The 15,598-nt window shown below is 44.4% G+C and overlaps 1 protein-coding gene across 1 annotated transcript in view; it reads left to right on the plus strand.

Moving 5' to 3' along the window:
• The first annotated feature begins 6,334 nt into the window (after positions 1-6,334).
• sirt2 (sirtuin 2 (silent mating type information regulation 2, homolog) 2 (S. cerevisiae)) overlaps positions 6,335-15,598 on the plus strand; it is a 118,139-nt gene continuing 108,875 nt past the window's right edge. Inside the window, exons 1-2 of the mRNA XM_073063855.1 lie at positions 6,335-6,500; positions 12,755-12,808. The gene's annotated coding sequence lies outside the window, so the exon portion shown is untranslated. The remainder of the gene's footprint in view (positions 6,501-12,754; positions 12,809-15,598) is intronic.

Raw genomic sequence — 15,598 nt, forward strand, 5'->3', positions numbered from 1 at the left:
TGAAGACACACACTCAGTGATTCAGGAACAGCTTCTTCCCCTCTGCCATCAGGGAGGAGGTACAGGAGCCTGAAGACACACACTCAGTGATTCAGGAACAGCTTCTTCCCCTCTGCCATCAGGGAGGGGGTACAGGAGCCTGAAGGCGCACACTCAACGATTCAGGAACAGCTTCTTCCCCTCTGCCATCAGGGAGGAGGTACAGGAGCCTGAAGACACACACTCAACGATTCAGGAACAGCTTCTTCCCCTCTGCCATCAGGGAGGAGGTACAGGAGCCTGAAGGCACACACTCAATGATTCAGGAACAGCTTCTTCCCCTCTGCCATCAGGGAGGAGGTACAGGAGCCTGAAGACACACACTCAGTGATTCAGGAACAGCTTCTTCCCCTCTGCCATCAGGGAGGGGGTACAGGAGCCTGAAGGCGCACACTCAACGATTCAGGAACAGCTTCTTCCCCTCTGCCATCAGGGAGGAGGTACAGGAGCCTGAAGACACACACTCAACGATTCAGGAACAGCTTCTTCCCCTCTGCCATCAGGGAGGAGGTACAGGAGCCTGAAGGCACACACTCAATGATTCAGGAACAGCTTCTTCCCCTCTGCCATCGGGGAGGAGGTACAGGAGCCTGAAGTCACACACTCAACGATTCAGGAACAGCTTCTTCCCCTCTGCCATCAGGGAGGAGGTACAGGAGCCTGAAGACACACACTCAACGATTCAGGAACAGCTTCTTCCCCTCTGCCATCAGGGAGGAGGTACAGGAGACTGAAGACACACACTCAATGATTCAGGAACAGCTTCTTCCCCTCTGCCATCAGGGAGGAGGTACAGGAGCCTGAAGACACACACTCAATGATTCAGGAACAGCTTCTTCCCCTCTGCCATCAGGGAGGAGGTACAGGAGCCTGAAGACACACACTCAGTGATTCAGGAACAGCTTCTTCCCCTCTGCCATCAGGGAGGAGGTACAGGAGCCTGAAGACACACACTCAGTGATTCAGGAACAGCTTCTTCCCCTCTGCCATCCGATTTCTGAATGAACATTGAACCCATCAACACTACCTCACTACTTTTTTTGCACTACTTATTTAATTTGACTATACACTAATTCATTTTTTTTTCTCCATTATTACTGCTGCCACAAAGTCAGCAAGTTTCACAACATCTGCGGTGTTATAAGCCCTGATTCTGATCCTGATGGTTAGATGATTAAGGGAGCATCTAACCAGCACAAAACACAGAGTGAGAGTCAGTCAGCACACCGACCGTCAACAATAACCGGAATCAGAATCAGGTTTATTATCACTGGCATTCGTTGTGAAATTTGTTAACTTAGCAGCAGCTGTTCAATGTAATACATGATAATAGAGAAAAAATAAATAAACAAATCAATTACAGAAAGTCTATATATGTGTATTAAATAGTTAAATTAAAAATAGTGCAAAACCAAAAACAATATGTGAGATAGTGTCCAAAGCTTCAATGTCCATTCAGAAATCTGATGGCAGAGAGGAAGAAGCTGTTCCTGAGTCACTGAGTGTGTGTCTTCAGGCTCCTGTACCTCCTCCCCGATGGCAGAGGGGAAGAAGCTGTTCCTGAGTCACTGAGTGTGTGTCTTCAGGCTCCTGTATCTCCTCCCTGATGGCAGAGGGGAAGAAGCTGTTCCTGAGTCACTGAGTGTGTGTCTTCAGGCTCCTGTACCTCCTCCCTGATGGCAGAGGGGAAGGAGCTGTTCCTGAATCGTTGAGTGTGTGTCTTCAGGCTCCTGTACCTCCTCCCTGATGGCAGAGGGGAAGAAGCTGTTCCTGAATCATTGAGTGTGTGTCTTCAGGCTCCTGTACCCCCTCCCTGATGGCAGAGGGGAAGAAGCTGTTCCTGAGTCACTGAGTGTGGGCCTTCAGGCTCCTGTACCTCCTCCCTGATGGCAGAGGGGAAGAAGCTGTTCCTGAGTCACTGAGTGTGTGTCTTCAGGCTCCTGTACCTCCTCCCTGATGGCAGAGGGGAAGAAGCTGTTCCTGAGTCACTGAGTGTGTGTCTTCAGGCTCCTGTACCTCCTCCCTGATGGCAGAGGGGAAGGAGCTGTTCCTGAATCGTTGAGTGTGTGTCTTCAGGCTCCTGTACCTCCTCCCTGATGGCAGAGGGGAAGAAGCTGTTCCTGAATCATTGAGTGTGTGTCTTCAGGCTCCTGTACCCCCTCCCTGATGGCAGAGGGGAAGAAGCTGTTCCTGAGTCACTGAGTGTGGGCCTTCAGGCTCCTGTACCTCCTCCCTGATGGCAGAGGGGAAGAAGCTGTTCCTGAGTCACTGAGTGTGTGTCTTCAGGCTCCTGTACCTCCTCCCTGATGGCAGAGGGGAAGAAGCTGTTCCTGAATCGTTGAGTGTGTGCCTTCAGGCTCCTGTACCTCCTCCCTGATGGTAGAGGGGAAGAAGCTGTTCCTGAATGGTTGAGTGTGTGCCTTCAGGCTCCTGTTCCTCCTCCCTGATGGCAGAGGGGAAGAAGCTGTTCCTGAATCGTTGAGTGTGTGTCTTCAGGCTCCTGTACCTCCTCCCTGATGGTAGCAATGAGAATGTGGCCTGTCCTGGGTGATGGGGGTCCTGAATGATGGATGCCGCCTTCCTGAGGCATCGCTCCTTGAGGATGCCCTGGATACTATGGAGGCTAGTGACCATAATGGAGCCGACTAATTTAACAACTCTCCGCAGCTTATTTCCATCCTGTGCAGTAGCCGTTCCCCCCACCCCCCACCCCCGTACCAGACGGTGATGCAGCCAGTTAGAATTCTCTCCACAGTACATCTGTAGAAACTTGCAAGTGTTTTTGGCGACAATACCAAATCTCCTCAGACTCCTAATGAAATATAGTAAGTCTTTGAATTGTTATTATGATATAGATCTGGGCTATTATTATAAAACACTATATGGTAAAGCACTCTTTTCTTTTCTTCTTGTTTGTCTTGGTAAGGGGTATAGATTTCTTTTATAATATAATCAATCATATTAATGTATTTCATTATTCAATTTATTTTATTCGATAGATCATCAATATGGGATACTGTGATTGTGTCACTACAATTTATATATACTGCATTTTGTGCTATTTTATTTTGATTTATAACAAGTATCCTTATGAACTCTGTATTTGTGGATATGAAATTCAATAAAAATATTGGAAAAGAAAGACAATGAAGTATACCGCTGTCTTGCCTTCTTTATAACTACATCGATATGTTGGGACCAGGTTAGATCCCCAGAGATCTTGACACCCAGGAACTTGAAGCTGCTCACTCTCTCCACTTCTGATCCCTCTGTGAGGATTGGTATGTGTTCCTTCATCTTACCCTTCCTGAAGTCCACAATCAGCTTTTTTGTTTTACTGATGCTGAGTGCAAGATTATTGCTGTGACACCACTCTACTATCTGGTATATCTCATTCCTGTATGCCCTCTCATCTCCATTTGAGATTCTGCCACCAATGATCCTGTACCAGTTCAATCTTTAAAATTTCAAGATCTGGCCTGATATACCAACTGTCCACTTCCCTCCACAGATGTTCCTCCAGCACTTTGTGGGTGTTGCTTCAGATTCTATCACTTACCTACAGCAGGAGGATTCGACCTACAAACCCACACCAGTACGGGTTCCGGAGATGTACTCTTTCCGCCTGGTATGGAGGCACCGATGTACGGGATTGAAGAGACTACAGAGGATTGGTGTTCAGCAGCTCCCTCACCGCACCCCACCATAAAAGACATCTTCGTGAGGCTGTGCCGCAAGGAGGTAACGTCCGTCATAAGGGCCCTCAGCATCTGGGACATGTCCTTTTCTGGTCACCACTGTTTTCAGGCTCCTCTACCTCCTGAAGGCCCACAGCCAGCAATTCAGAAACTGTTCTCCATGCTGCCCCTCCCCTTCACAGCCACCACCACCATCAGAATCCTGCACAGTCCATGGACCCATGAACACTACCAGCTCTCGTGCTGTCCACCCCACCTCGTGTTTGCTTGGCAGAAGAAAGCTCCACTGTGGCTCGAGTCTGGACCTGTTTTGTGTGGCTGTATCTTACTGGTGTCTCGATGTGCTTACTTTCTCGAATGTGCTGTGTGTGACTGTACTGTGTTTTGCACCTTGATCCTGGAGTAACGCTCTCATTTGGCTGTATCAATGGGCATTCATGTATGGTGACTTACTTCCTGGCATTAAGGGAAGCAGTGAAGATCCTCCATCTCTGGGGGTGTTCAGGGCTTCCTTCATCATGTCAGTAGCTTCCTCTCGGTTTTTACTACAGTCAGTCAGGCAAGTCCTGGGTAGAGGCTCAGGAATACCATCACACTCAGATGTAGGATTCTTTATGCCTGTTTCCGTACTGTTTTGTTAGTTCTGAGCTAAACTTCCGAACCTGGAGGATTTGTGGACCACCCTTAGTCTAGCCTCTACCCTTTGACCTGTTTGGCATGGGTGACCCTGCCAGGAGTCAAAGCGTAAAGTCCTGACTCCAGCCAACATCGCTCTCCGGGTCACTGAGGCACGCAAGCCTCCGAACCCAACAACGAGGTTGTGGTTCTCTTGGAGGGGTTACGCATGATTGAATGTCAATTAAACTTAATTGAATTGAAAGTTCATCAACAACATATTTCATGCTGTGGTTCAGTGATAATAAAACCAATTGTGTGTCCTGAAGAATAGCCATTCATTCACAGAGTAGTCCCAGAGCTTTTATTGCCAAGAGCAACCATACGCTAAGCAGCTGAGCACACACAACAAGGTAATGATCTCACTCCATAATTGTGATGCTTCAGCATTTTGTTGCCATGGTTTCTCTGCAAGAACCTTGTGCGACCCGATTCCTGCCTGATATCCATATAAGCCATTACATAGGCACTGTTTTCACTCTTTTTTTCCCCCCCCTCTGAGAATTGGCATGTTTGCCTCCCACTTTGGTTCTGACCGGCCCATTCTGGTCTGAACTTGACTGAGTAGGCCGCATTAGCGTGTGGACCTGGCAAGTTTTTTCCAGCTGTGTGTAAGTACATGCATAATTTATGTAAGCTTGGCTCACGTGTTTCTGCGAATGTGCATCGTGTTCATAATTGACAGACAGTCACATGACATTGTCAATGTATATTTGATGTTTACTTATTTAGCCAGATTAAGAGCAAAATAGGCCCTTTGAGCCACGCTGCCTAGCGATCTCCAGATTTAACCCTAGCCTAGTCACGGGTTAGTTTACAATGACCAATTAACCGGTATGTCTTTGGACTGTGGGAGGAAACCGGAGCATCTGGAGGAAACCCATGTGGTTACAGGGAGACTCCTTACCATGTGAATTCTCACTGTGAGTTTGACTTCACACCTGCATAAGTCCGAGTCAGTCAGGTTTAATATCACCAGCGTTATGTCGTGAGATTTGTTGCTTTTGCAGCAATACACTGTGCAATATTTTATCTTTTTCTTTCCTCTCAGAATTGGCAGCACACTGCAATCCAAAATAATAAAAACTGTAAATTACAGAATATATTACATAGCTAATTAGATAAGTAGTGCAAAAGAAGGTAGGGAGGTAGTGTTCATAGGTTCAGTGTCCATTCAGAAATCAGATGGCAAAGGGGAAGAAGCCATTCCTGAATCGTTGAGTGTGTGTCTTCAGGGTCCTGCAGTGAGAAGAGGGTATGATCTGGCTGATGGAGGTCTTTAATAATGGGCGCCAGCTTTTTGCGGCATCTCTCCTTGACGATGTCCTGGATACTCCGTAGGCTTTTGCCCATGACATAACTGACGAATTCTGCAACTCTCGGCAGCTCATTTTGATCCTGCGCAGTAGCCCTCGATACCAGGCGGTGATGCAGCCAGTCAGAATGGTCTCCATGGTACATCTGCAGAAATTTGCATGTGTTTATGGTGACATGCCAAATCTTCTCAAACTCCGAATGAAATATCCCCTGTGGTGCCTTCTTTGTAGCTGCATCAATACGTTGGGTCCAGGTTAGATCCTCTGTATCTGCATCGATACGTTGGGTCCAGGTTAGATCCTCTGTATCTGCATCGATATGTTGGGTCCAGGGTCGATCCTCAGCGATATTGACACCCAGGAAATTAAAGTTGCTCACTTTCCACCTGCAATCCCGCGATGACGACTGGTGTCTTTTCCTTGTCCTACCCTTTCTGAAGCCCACAATCAGTTCTTTGATCTGTATAGTAAAAAAAAGCTTGTTGATAGTATTGTACGGGGATATAAATAGTCACATTAATTTTCATAAAGTTTAAAGTCAATTCATTATCAAAGTACAATGTCAGCATATACAACACTGAGATCCTTTTTCTTACAGGCATTGACAGTACATACAAAGACACAAAATAATAAAAATACTAATAATAACCTCCGTCAGAAGCAGCACCGCTGTAGATGGGACGAGACGACGGCATCAGCCTCCGGCAGCAGGAGGCAGAATTTGGAGAGCTCGTCGGACGGAGAGCCGTTTAGCTGCGTAGACTCGGGACAGGTGAGGAGCCAGAGCTCGGTATTGGGCTCTGCGGGACCTGGGGCAAAAACATCCATTGGCATATAATCAGCGGCTGCTACAGACCCTCCTCAAAGATGCTGCAACAAATGGAGAGGTGTCTGTACCCAGACTGGGCGGTGCTCTGGTCAGCATCTGCTCTCCCTCTTAGGGGTGGCTGGGTCTGGGTCTAAAACCTGGCTGCCGGTGTGAAAAGCAATTCCCTTCCGCTTTAGAAATGGAGAGGTGTCTGTACCCAGACTGGGCGGTGCTCTGGTCAGCATCTGCTCTCCCTCTTAGGGGTGGCTTGGTCTAAAACCTGGCTGCCGGTGTGAAAAGCAATTCCCTTCCGCTTTAGAAATGGAGAGGTGTCTGTACCCAGACTGGGCGGTGCTCTGGTCAGCATCTGCTCTCCCTCTTAGGGGTGGCTGGGTCTGGGTCTAAAACCTGGCTGCTGGTGTAAGAAATGGAGAGGTGTCTGTACCCAGACTGGGCGGTGCTCTGGTCAGCATCTGCTCTCCCTCTTAGGGGTGGCTGGGTCTAAAACCTGGCTGCTGGTGTAAGAAATGGAGAGGTGTCTGCAGAATACAGTGATACGGCTACTGCCTGGACATGCCTGGATATAGCACTGGGCACGACAGTAAGCAAACTGCTAGTGGGGTACTGCTGAATGTCGGAAACGATACGGCCAGCATTCAAAGCAGCCCATCAACTTCACAGGCTGAGACTGCTGTAGGGGGACAGTCCAGTTACAACTGAGACCACTCGAGCAATTAAAATAGACATGCACAAAATAGTCGTTGGAAGTAAGCACATTTATAATGAGTGTGTATTATCAAGTGATGAAGCTTGAGAGTGATCTGATCGGATACAGGGACAAACTTTATCAACAGTTTATAGCACAATATCCCTCCATGCAAGTAAGTGCACAACAACTAGCAGATCAACATAGACTGATAGTAACAAATAACTTAATCCCTGTAGACATGTTAAACCAAATAAACACGAAGTTGCACAAGAGCTAGAAAGGAACCAACTTAACGAGCAAGGCAATACTATGCAAGAAAATAATGAAGATGGAACCCACTGAAGCACTGATGAAAATACAATTATTTCAACCGCTTCACAACTGAATGGTAACAGCAATAACACAGACCCAGAGCCTCCGCAGAATTCTGACAACAAAGTTGAGCTTACCGACAAAATTATCCTAATATTTAACTTCACACTAACAGAATATATGGGCATTGGCCCAACAAAAAGAACCTAAAATACCAAAACAAAATATATCATCAAATTTGCAAAAATTGTTAATATCCCAATAATATTATATTATCACAACATTTAGGAAAACTCGAACCATTTGAAGAACTACACACAATGACATACTGCGCAGCATTAACAACAACAGTACAATGCAATGGCTCCAAAATACAGGCACTCAGTAATAGGAACTCAAGGCTGAGTAATGGAATGAGAACACCAAAATGGCAAAAGAAACAAAATTGAAACTTTAAGAGCTGAAATAGCCTGCCTAATGGAGTATAAAATGGATACTCTGAGCAAGAACATCAAGAGAAAAGCTCAGGAAATACTAAGGAAATACAAGGTTCATACAGGATACAATCAGCCTAACACAAGCGCTGTAGAGTTTATAGATACAAAAATCTCATTGCATACTAAGCCAGACTAAATAGATACACGAAATGTAACAGGTAAAGAAGACAGAACTATCAGTTCAGAAACAATGATAAAAGTTTATATACAATATTGAAACTAAATTTGATGCACCAAAATGTCACCACCCCCCGCTCAGAATTACCAACAAACACAGCGATAATGAACTCCCGGTCTGTCTGGTCAAACAGGATGAAGCACAATCAACAAGCAAGCTGGATTAGAGAGGAAACACAATTTTGAGGAAATGCAAGTACTTGAAGTTACGATGGATATGCTGAAAGAGTTTATAAAAAAGTACCCACAACCGGGAAAGTGCAGACAGTGATAATATTCATAATTATTGGTATAAAAATTTTACTTGCCTTCATCTGTACCTATTAATGCATATCAACATTTTTTTTTAAATCCTGATAAAGAGCCTGAATTTTTTTTTATACTTACAGAAGGTAAGACACAATTGTAACATCATGTATCTACAAAACTAATCACCACTCACTTACGTAGCCACAATATGCTTACAGAAGAGCAGAACGGATGCCGTAAGGGTATGAAAAGATGCAGAGAACAACTGATAATAGATTCCATAATTCTAAATCAAGCTCAGCTGTAAAGCAGAGATCTTTCAAAAGGCATTTAACTCTGTCCCCCACTCATGATTAATAGAAGTTCTTAATACATTTAAACTACACTTGATGCTTGTGAAATTCCTGCAACATCTGATTGGTGTATGGTAATTACCACTTCACCTGCGAGTCAACTGGGGTGATATACTGTATCCGGTGCTCCCGATGTGGCCATTTATACATTGGGGAGACCCGCCGCAGACTGGGAGACCGTTTCGCCAAACACCGGCACTCAGTCCTCCGGCAGTGGCGGGACCTCCCTGTGGCCACACACTTCAATTCCACAGACCACTCCCACTCTGACATGTCTGTCCATGGCCTCCTCTACCGTCAAGATGAGGCCACAGGCAGGTCGATGGAGCAATACCTTATCTCCCGCCTAGGTAGCCTCCTACCTGCCGGCATGAACATTCAACTCACAGACCTCCGTTGATGCCCCTGCCCCCCTACCCCATCCCTATCTATTATTTCAGTCTGGTTCTCTTTCTCTCTCTTTTTCCCCCCTCACTATAATCTCCCCCCAGCCCTACCTTTCTTTCTCTTTTATTTCCCATAATTCTCCACCTTCCCCCAGCCCATTTCCCTCCAGCCTATCACTTCCCAGCTCTCTACTTCATCCCTCCCCCCACTTCTTATCCCCCCTCGACCATCCCATGTTACTTCACTCCTGATGAAGGGTTTCGGCCCGAAACGTCGTCACTACCTCCTCCCATAGATGCTGTCTGGCCTGCTGAGTTCTGCCAGCATTTTGTGTTTTTATTTATTTCCAGCATCTGCAGATTCACTCGTGTTGCCACGGTAATTATCTTGTCTATTAACAACCAGAAATGAACAACCACCATTCTCAAAATAAACGGAGGCATTTTTCAGGGCAACTCTCCAAGCCTACTATGGACTGTCTAGCTTGAAACCCACCCTATTTACTGAATCGGACGAACATATGAGTATCAAATCAGAAACAACAAGATGAGCTATACCTTAACATACCTTCTATACATGGAAGATTTGAAATTATACACCCCTTCATCAGTTAAACTAAAGCAATTAGTTCAAATAGTAGAACTATTTTCAAAAGATATAACCGTGAACTGTGGGTTGGATAAATACAGATCATTAAACATAAAGAAAGGTGCAATTGAGTTAATACAATACAAAACAGAGCAGCAGAGTGGTTGAATATGAAACATATAAATATCTTGGATATTAACAAGGCAAGAAAATAGACACGTACAAACAAGCTGGATGAACTCAGCAGGTCGGGCAGCATCTGTGGAAACGAGTAGTCAACGTTTCGGGCCGAGACCCTTCGTCAGGACTGAAGAAGGAGGGGGCAGAGGCCCCATAAAGAAGGGGGGGAGGGTGGAAAACCAATCAGAGGAAAGATCAAGGGGTGGGGGAGGGGAAGCAGGGAGGGGATAGGCAGGAGAGGTGAAGAAGGAATGTAATGGGAAAGCACTATGGGTAGTAGAAGAAGGCAGAATCATGAGAGAGGTGATAGGCAGCTGGAAGAGGAGGCAGAGTGAAACTGAGATGGGGGAAGGGAGGGGGAGGGAATTACCAGAAGTTGGAGAATTCGATGTTCATACCAAGGGGCTGGGGACTACCCAGACAGTATATGAGGTGTTGCTCCTCCAACCTGAGTTTGGCCTCATCATGGCAGTAGAAGAGGGCATGTATGGACATATCCGAAGGGGAATGTGAAGCAGAGTTGAAGTGGTGGCATCTGGGAGATCCTGTCTGTTGTGGCGGACGGAGCGGAGGTGCTCGACGAAACGGTCCCCCAATCTGCGTTGGGTCTCGCCGATGTAGAGAAGGCCGCACCGGGAGCACCGGATGCAATAGATTACCCCAACAGACTCACAAGTGAGGTGTTGCCTCACCTGGAAGGACTTTTTGGGGCCCTGAATGGTGGTAAGAGAGGAGGTGTAGGGACAGGAGTAGCACTTACGCTTGCAGGGATAAGTGCCAGGTGGGAGATCTGTGGGGAGGGACGTGTGGACCAGGCAGTCGCGGAGGGAACGATCCCTGCGAAAAGCAGAGGGGTAGAGAGGGAAAGATGTCCTTAGTGGTGGGGTCCTGTTGAAGGTGGCGGAAGTTGCGGAGGATAATATGCTGGATCCGGAGGCTGGTGGGGTGGTAGGTGAGGACAAGGGGAACACGGTCCCTGTTGTGGTGACCGGAGGATGGTGTGAGGGCCAAAGTGTGGGAAATGTAGGAGATGTGGGTGAGGGCATCATTGATGACAGCAGAAGGGGAACCACGATTCTTAAAGAAAGAGGACATTTGAGATGTCCTGGAACGGAAAGCCTCATTCTGGGAACAGATGTGGCAGAGACGGAAGAACTGGGAATAGGGAATAGCATAATAGAGAATAGATCATAATGCGATAAAGGAAAAAAAACGTCTGACAGAATTTGCTTCAAAGCTTAAGAAAATCTGCCAAACGGAGCTTAACAATAAAAATACAACAAAGACAATAAACACTTTCACTTTCACCTATATTAATGTATTCTTTTGGCAAAATATCTTGGTCCAAAACCAATCTGGAAAATTTACAAAGAAAAATAAGAACTGAAATGACAAATTTCAGAAAACATTATGCACATTTGAATGCGTTTAGATTAACACTACCTAGGACAGAAGGGGGACAAGGAATAACAGACATCTACACAACAGTCAGTAAAGATATACTTCCATCAATGAAAACAGAATCAGCACTCCACACAAGCACATGTGATTCTGGTAAGAAGTACACACCGCTGAGCTTAAATGAGAGCACAACCAAGAAAAATGAAGACTTTATGACTATTGCAGAAAAGGTTACCCAATGGAAGAACATGACCCTCCATGGAAGACATCCCCACGATCTGAGCAGACTAGATCTCCACAGGGAAGTACTGAATGCCTGACTCAGAGTTGGAGACCTCTTCCCAGAAACAGAAGGGATCTTTGTGGCAATACAGGACCAGGTGGTTAACACAACAGATGATCAAAAGTACATAATAAAAGGCCAACAAATTCAAGGTGATAAATGTAGAAAATGCGGAGGAAAACCAGAAACAATCCAATGCATTACAGGATCCTGCAGCAGTTTAACTCAATCTGATTACGTACACAGGCACAATCAAGTGGCAAACATCATTCACCAAAATCTTGCTTTAAAATACAAACTCATAAGTGAAATCATACCTTAATAAATACAAGCCTGTTCCAGCTTTAGAATCAGAATGCCACAAATTGTATTATGACCGATCAGTTATTACAGATAGGACAATCCATGACAACCATCTGGATATAACACTACAGGATGAACAAACAAGAACAACTTATTTAATAGATATAGCCATTCCAAACACTCATAACTTACAGTAATCAATAAACAAAAAACACCAGAAATATGCTGAATTAAAAGAGGAAATTGAAAGACTATGGAATATGAACAGGATACACATAGTGATATCTGCAACTGGTATCATCCCAACGGCACTACACAATTGCATTAAACAATTAGTCCTACATAATAATATCTATGTAAATCTCCAGAAAACCACAATACTAAACACCACTATTTTAGTCCAAAAGTTCCTAGCAATTGAGAAATGGGTGTGCTTGGCTATGCCCATATCTCAGGTTTTATCAGCTTGAGCTGAGAAAATAATATATTAATAAGCAATAAATATTGAGAACATGAGATGAAGAATCCTTGAAAGGAAATTCATTATGTCGTGGGAACATTTCGCTGATGGGCGAGGGAAGTTATTTCCTTCGGTTCAAGAGCCTGATGGTTGAGGGGTAATAACTATTCCTTAACCTGGTGGAGTGAGTGTAGAATAATAATAACATATTATGACTCTGGCTCAGTTTTTTTTCCTTGTTCATTGCAGCAGACATGTTTTCCATTTCGGTGATAGTTTTTGTTATTATCTTCTTCCTTATCCGGTACATCGTCGATAGATTAAAAATCGCCTCTCAACCATCCTCCATGCAGCGATTGCAACTGTATTCAAGGTAGGAACCATTGTTGACAACCACAATTCGCTGGCCAGATGGTGGGTAAACATTGAAAGGGGAAGATTTATTCCATGGGACCCAAGTTTAATTGTGTCTAGAAAAAAAGACCCCGTAATGTCGGTATTTAAACCCTCAGATAGAAGCACATTGGAAGAAACAAAGAGCAATCACTTGGCTATTTTCTCAGCAATGCCGAGTAATTTCAAACGAGATTATCACCCATAAAGCAAAAGGCCCCTAATGTGGAATGATTGGTATGTCCAACAACCTATCACAACTGCGCTCTGTTTTGTGTGCAGCCAGTCGCGATTAGAGGAACTACAAAAGGCACTCTTAAAGCACTGAGGGGCCCTTTGGGTGTAAGTAATGTTGTTAGAAATTTAAATTGTTAGAAGATGGGACAACAATTTGTTTCAAAAGTGTTGCTTCCTCACAAACTGCTTGAACTGCACACAAACATAATGTCAGGCTATTTAAATAGGAATTAGGAGAAACAAGAAATTAACTTCTATTGAATATAATGTGTTTTATTAACAGCGCTGATTCTTTGCAGAAGTTCAACTAAACGAAAAATATTTTGTTGATGATTTACATTTGTACTCAGTGTCTGAGGCTTCTCACTTAAGTGTCCAACAATAATCAGCCAGTATTGATGGATTCCAGTTGCCCTGATACTGTTTCTCCATGACCGCAATGCCCTGGTGAAACCTTTCACCGTGCTGGTCACTGACAGCACCAAGATTTGCAGGGAGGAAGTCTAAATGGGAATGCAGAAAATAAATCTTTAGTGACATGTTGCACTTCATGGCTTTATATAGTTGGACCATATTTTCAACCAGCTGCACGTAGTTCGGTGCTCTGTAGTTGCCAAGAAACTCTTCAACAACATCCTTGAATGCTTTCCATGCGATTTTCTCCGGTTCCACTAGAAATTCTTTGAATTGCCTGTCGTTGATGACCTGTTTGATTTGTGGACCAACAAAAATGCCTGTCTTAATCTTGCTATCAGTTATTCTGACTTGATTTATGAATTGAAATAACAAATCGGGGTGATTTCAAACAATGGTCCAGGATAGGTAAATTTCATGGTGATTTTCATTATAATCGACCCAAAACCATAAGATACACCAAAAGTATTCAGGAAGCAAAATCTTTTTTTGTCCAGTGTAATCAGAAAATTTGTAGACTCTCTTTTTAAGTCGATTTATGCAACAATTTTTATTCAGCTTTTGGTCAACAGTGGTTCTAAGTGTGTTCCTTCTTTGGTACAATTTATCTTATGTCTTTTTGAGAGTGTTGTGTATCAAATGCTATATACCTGTGATGGTGCTGTAATTTTTTACTTCACCTGTGCAGACCTGTACTTGTGCATGAACTTGACCTCGAACAGATCTATACGTTTATAAATACTGCATGTTTAAGCACTTCAGACAGAAGTTATTTTTATAAATATAATGATTGAAGTCTTTGCCTTAATCATAAGAACAAAAGAAATGTATGTCATTCTGGTCATGACATTAAGGGAAGGATGCGGAGGCTTTAGAGAGGGTACAGAAGAGTATTGACACAGGGGACTGTGAGTTCTGGTATTTAGACCATAAGATATTGGAGCATAATTAGACCCTTTTGTCCATCGATTCTGCACTGCCATTTCATCACAGCTGATCCATTTCCCTCTCAGCCCAATCTCTAATTGGCCTTTAATTTCCTTTCTTCTGCCTCAATGTCTTCTTGAAGAGTGGAGTGACATCTGCAGTTTTCCAGCCCTCCAGAACCATGCTAGAATCTATTGATTCATGAAGGATCATTACTAATGCCTCCACTATCTCTTTCAGAACCCAGGGATGTAGACCAATCTCCCCTATCCTTTCATGCCCTGACTAATCAAGAATCTTATTAACCTCTTCCTTAAATATACCCGATGAGCTGGATTTCACAGCCACCTGTGGCAACAAATTCCACAGATTCACCACTATCTGGTTAAAGAAATACCTCCTATCCATTCTACAAGGATGTCCTTTTATTCTATGGCTGCATCCTCTGGTCTTGGGCTCCTCCACCATAGGAAATACCCTCTCCACTTCAACTCTATCGAGGCCTTTCAACAATCTATGGATCCCCCCCACCCCCATTCTTCTGAATTCCAGTGAGTACAAGCCCGGAATCATCAAATGCTCCTCGTATGATAAGCCTTTCGATCCTAGGGTTATTTTTGTGATTCTCCTTTGAACACTCTCCAATGTCGGCACGTCCTTTCATAGATAAGGGGCCAAAATCTGTTCACAATACTCCAAGTGAGGCCTCACCAGCGCCTTATAAAGCCTCAACATTACATCCTTACATCTACAAACTTAGCTACAAAGCAATCAAATCCCTCATGCAAATCATTGACATATAACATGAGAAGAAGCAGTCCAAATACAGACTCCTGTGGAACAATACTAGTCACCTGCAACCAACTAGAAAAGGCCCTCTTTTTCCAGTCCTACCGAAGGGTCTTGGCCCAAAACATTGACTGTCCTTTTTAACTTACATGCTGCCTGGCCTGCTGAGTTCCTCCAGCACTTTGTGTGTGTTGCTCGGATTTCCAGCATCTGCAGATTTTCTGGTGTTTGTCCCTTTATTCCCTCCCTTTGCCTCTTGCCAGTCAGCCAGTGTTTCATCAATGCTAGTATAATTCCTGTAATACCATGGGCTTATAGCTTGTTAAACAGCTTCATGTGTGGCATGTTGTCAAAGGCCTTCTGAAAATCCGAGTACACAACATCCACGGATTCTCCTTTGTCT

This window comes from Hemitrygon akajei, chromosome 12 (assembly GCF_048418815.1).
Source record: "Hemitrygon akajei chromosome 12, sHemAka1.3, whole genome shotgun sequence".
Taxonomy (NCBI): Eukaryota; Metazoa; Chordata; class Chondrichthyes; order Myliobatiformes; family Dasyatidae; genus Hemitrygon; species Hemitrygon akajei.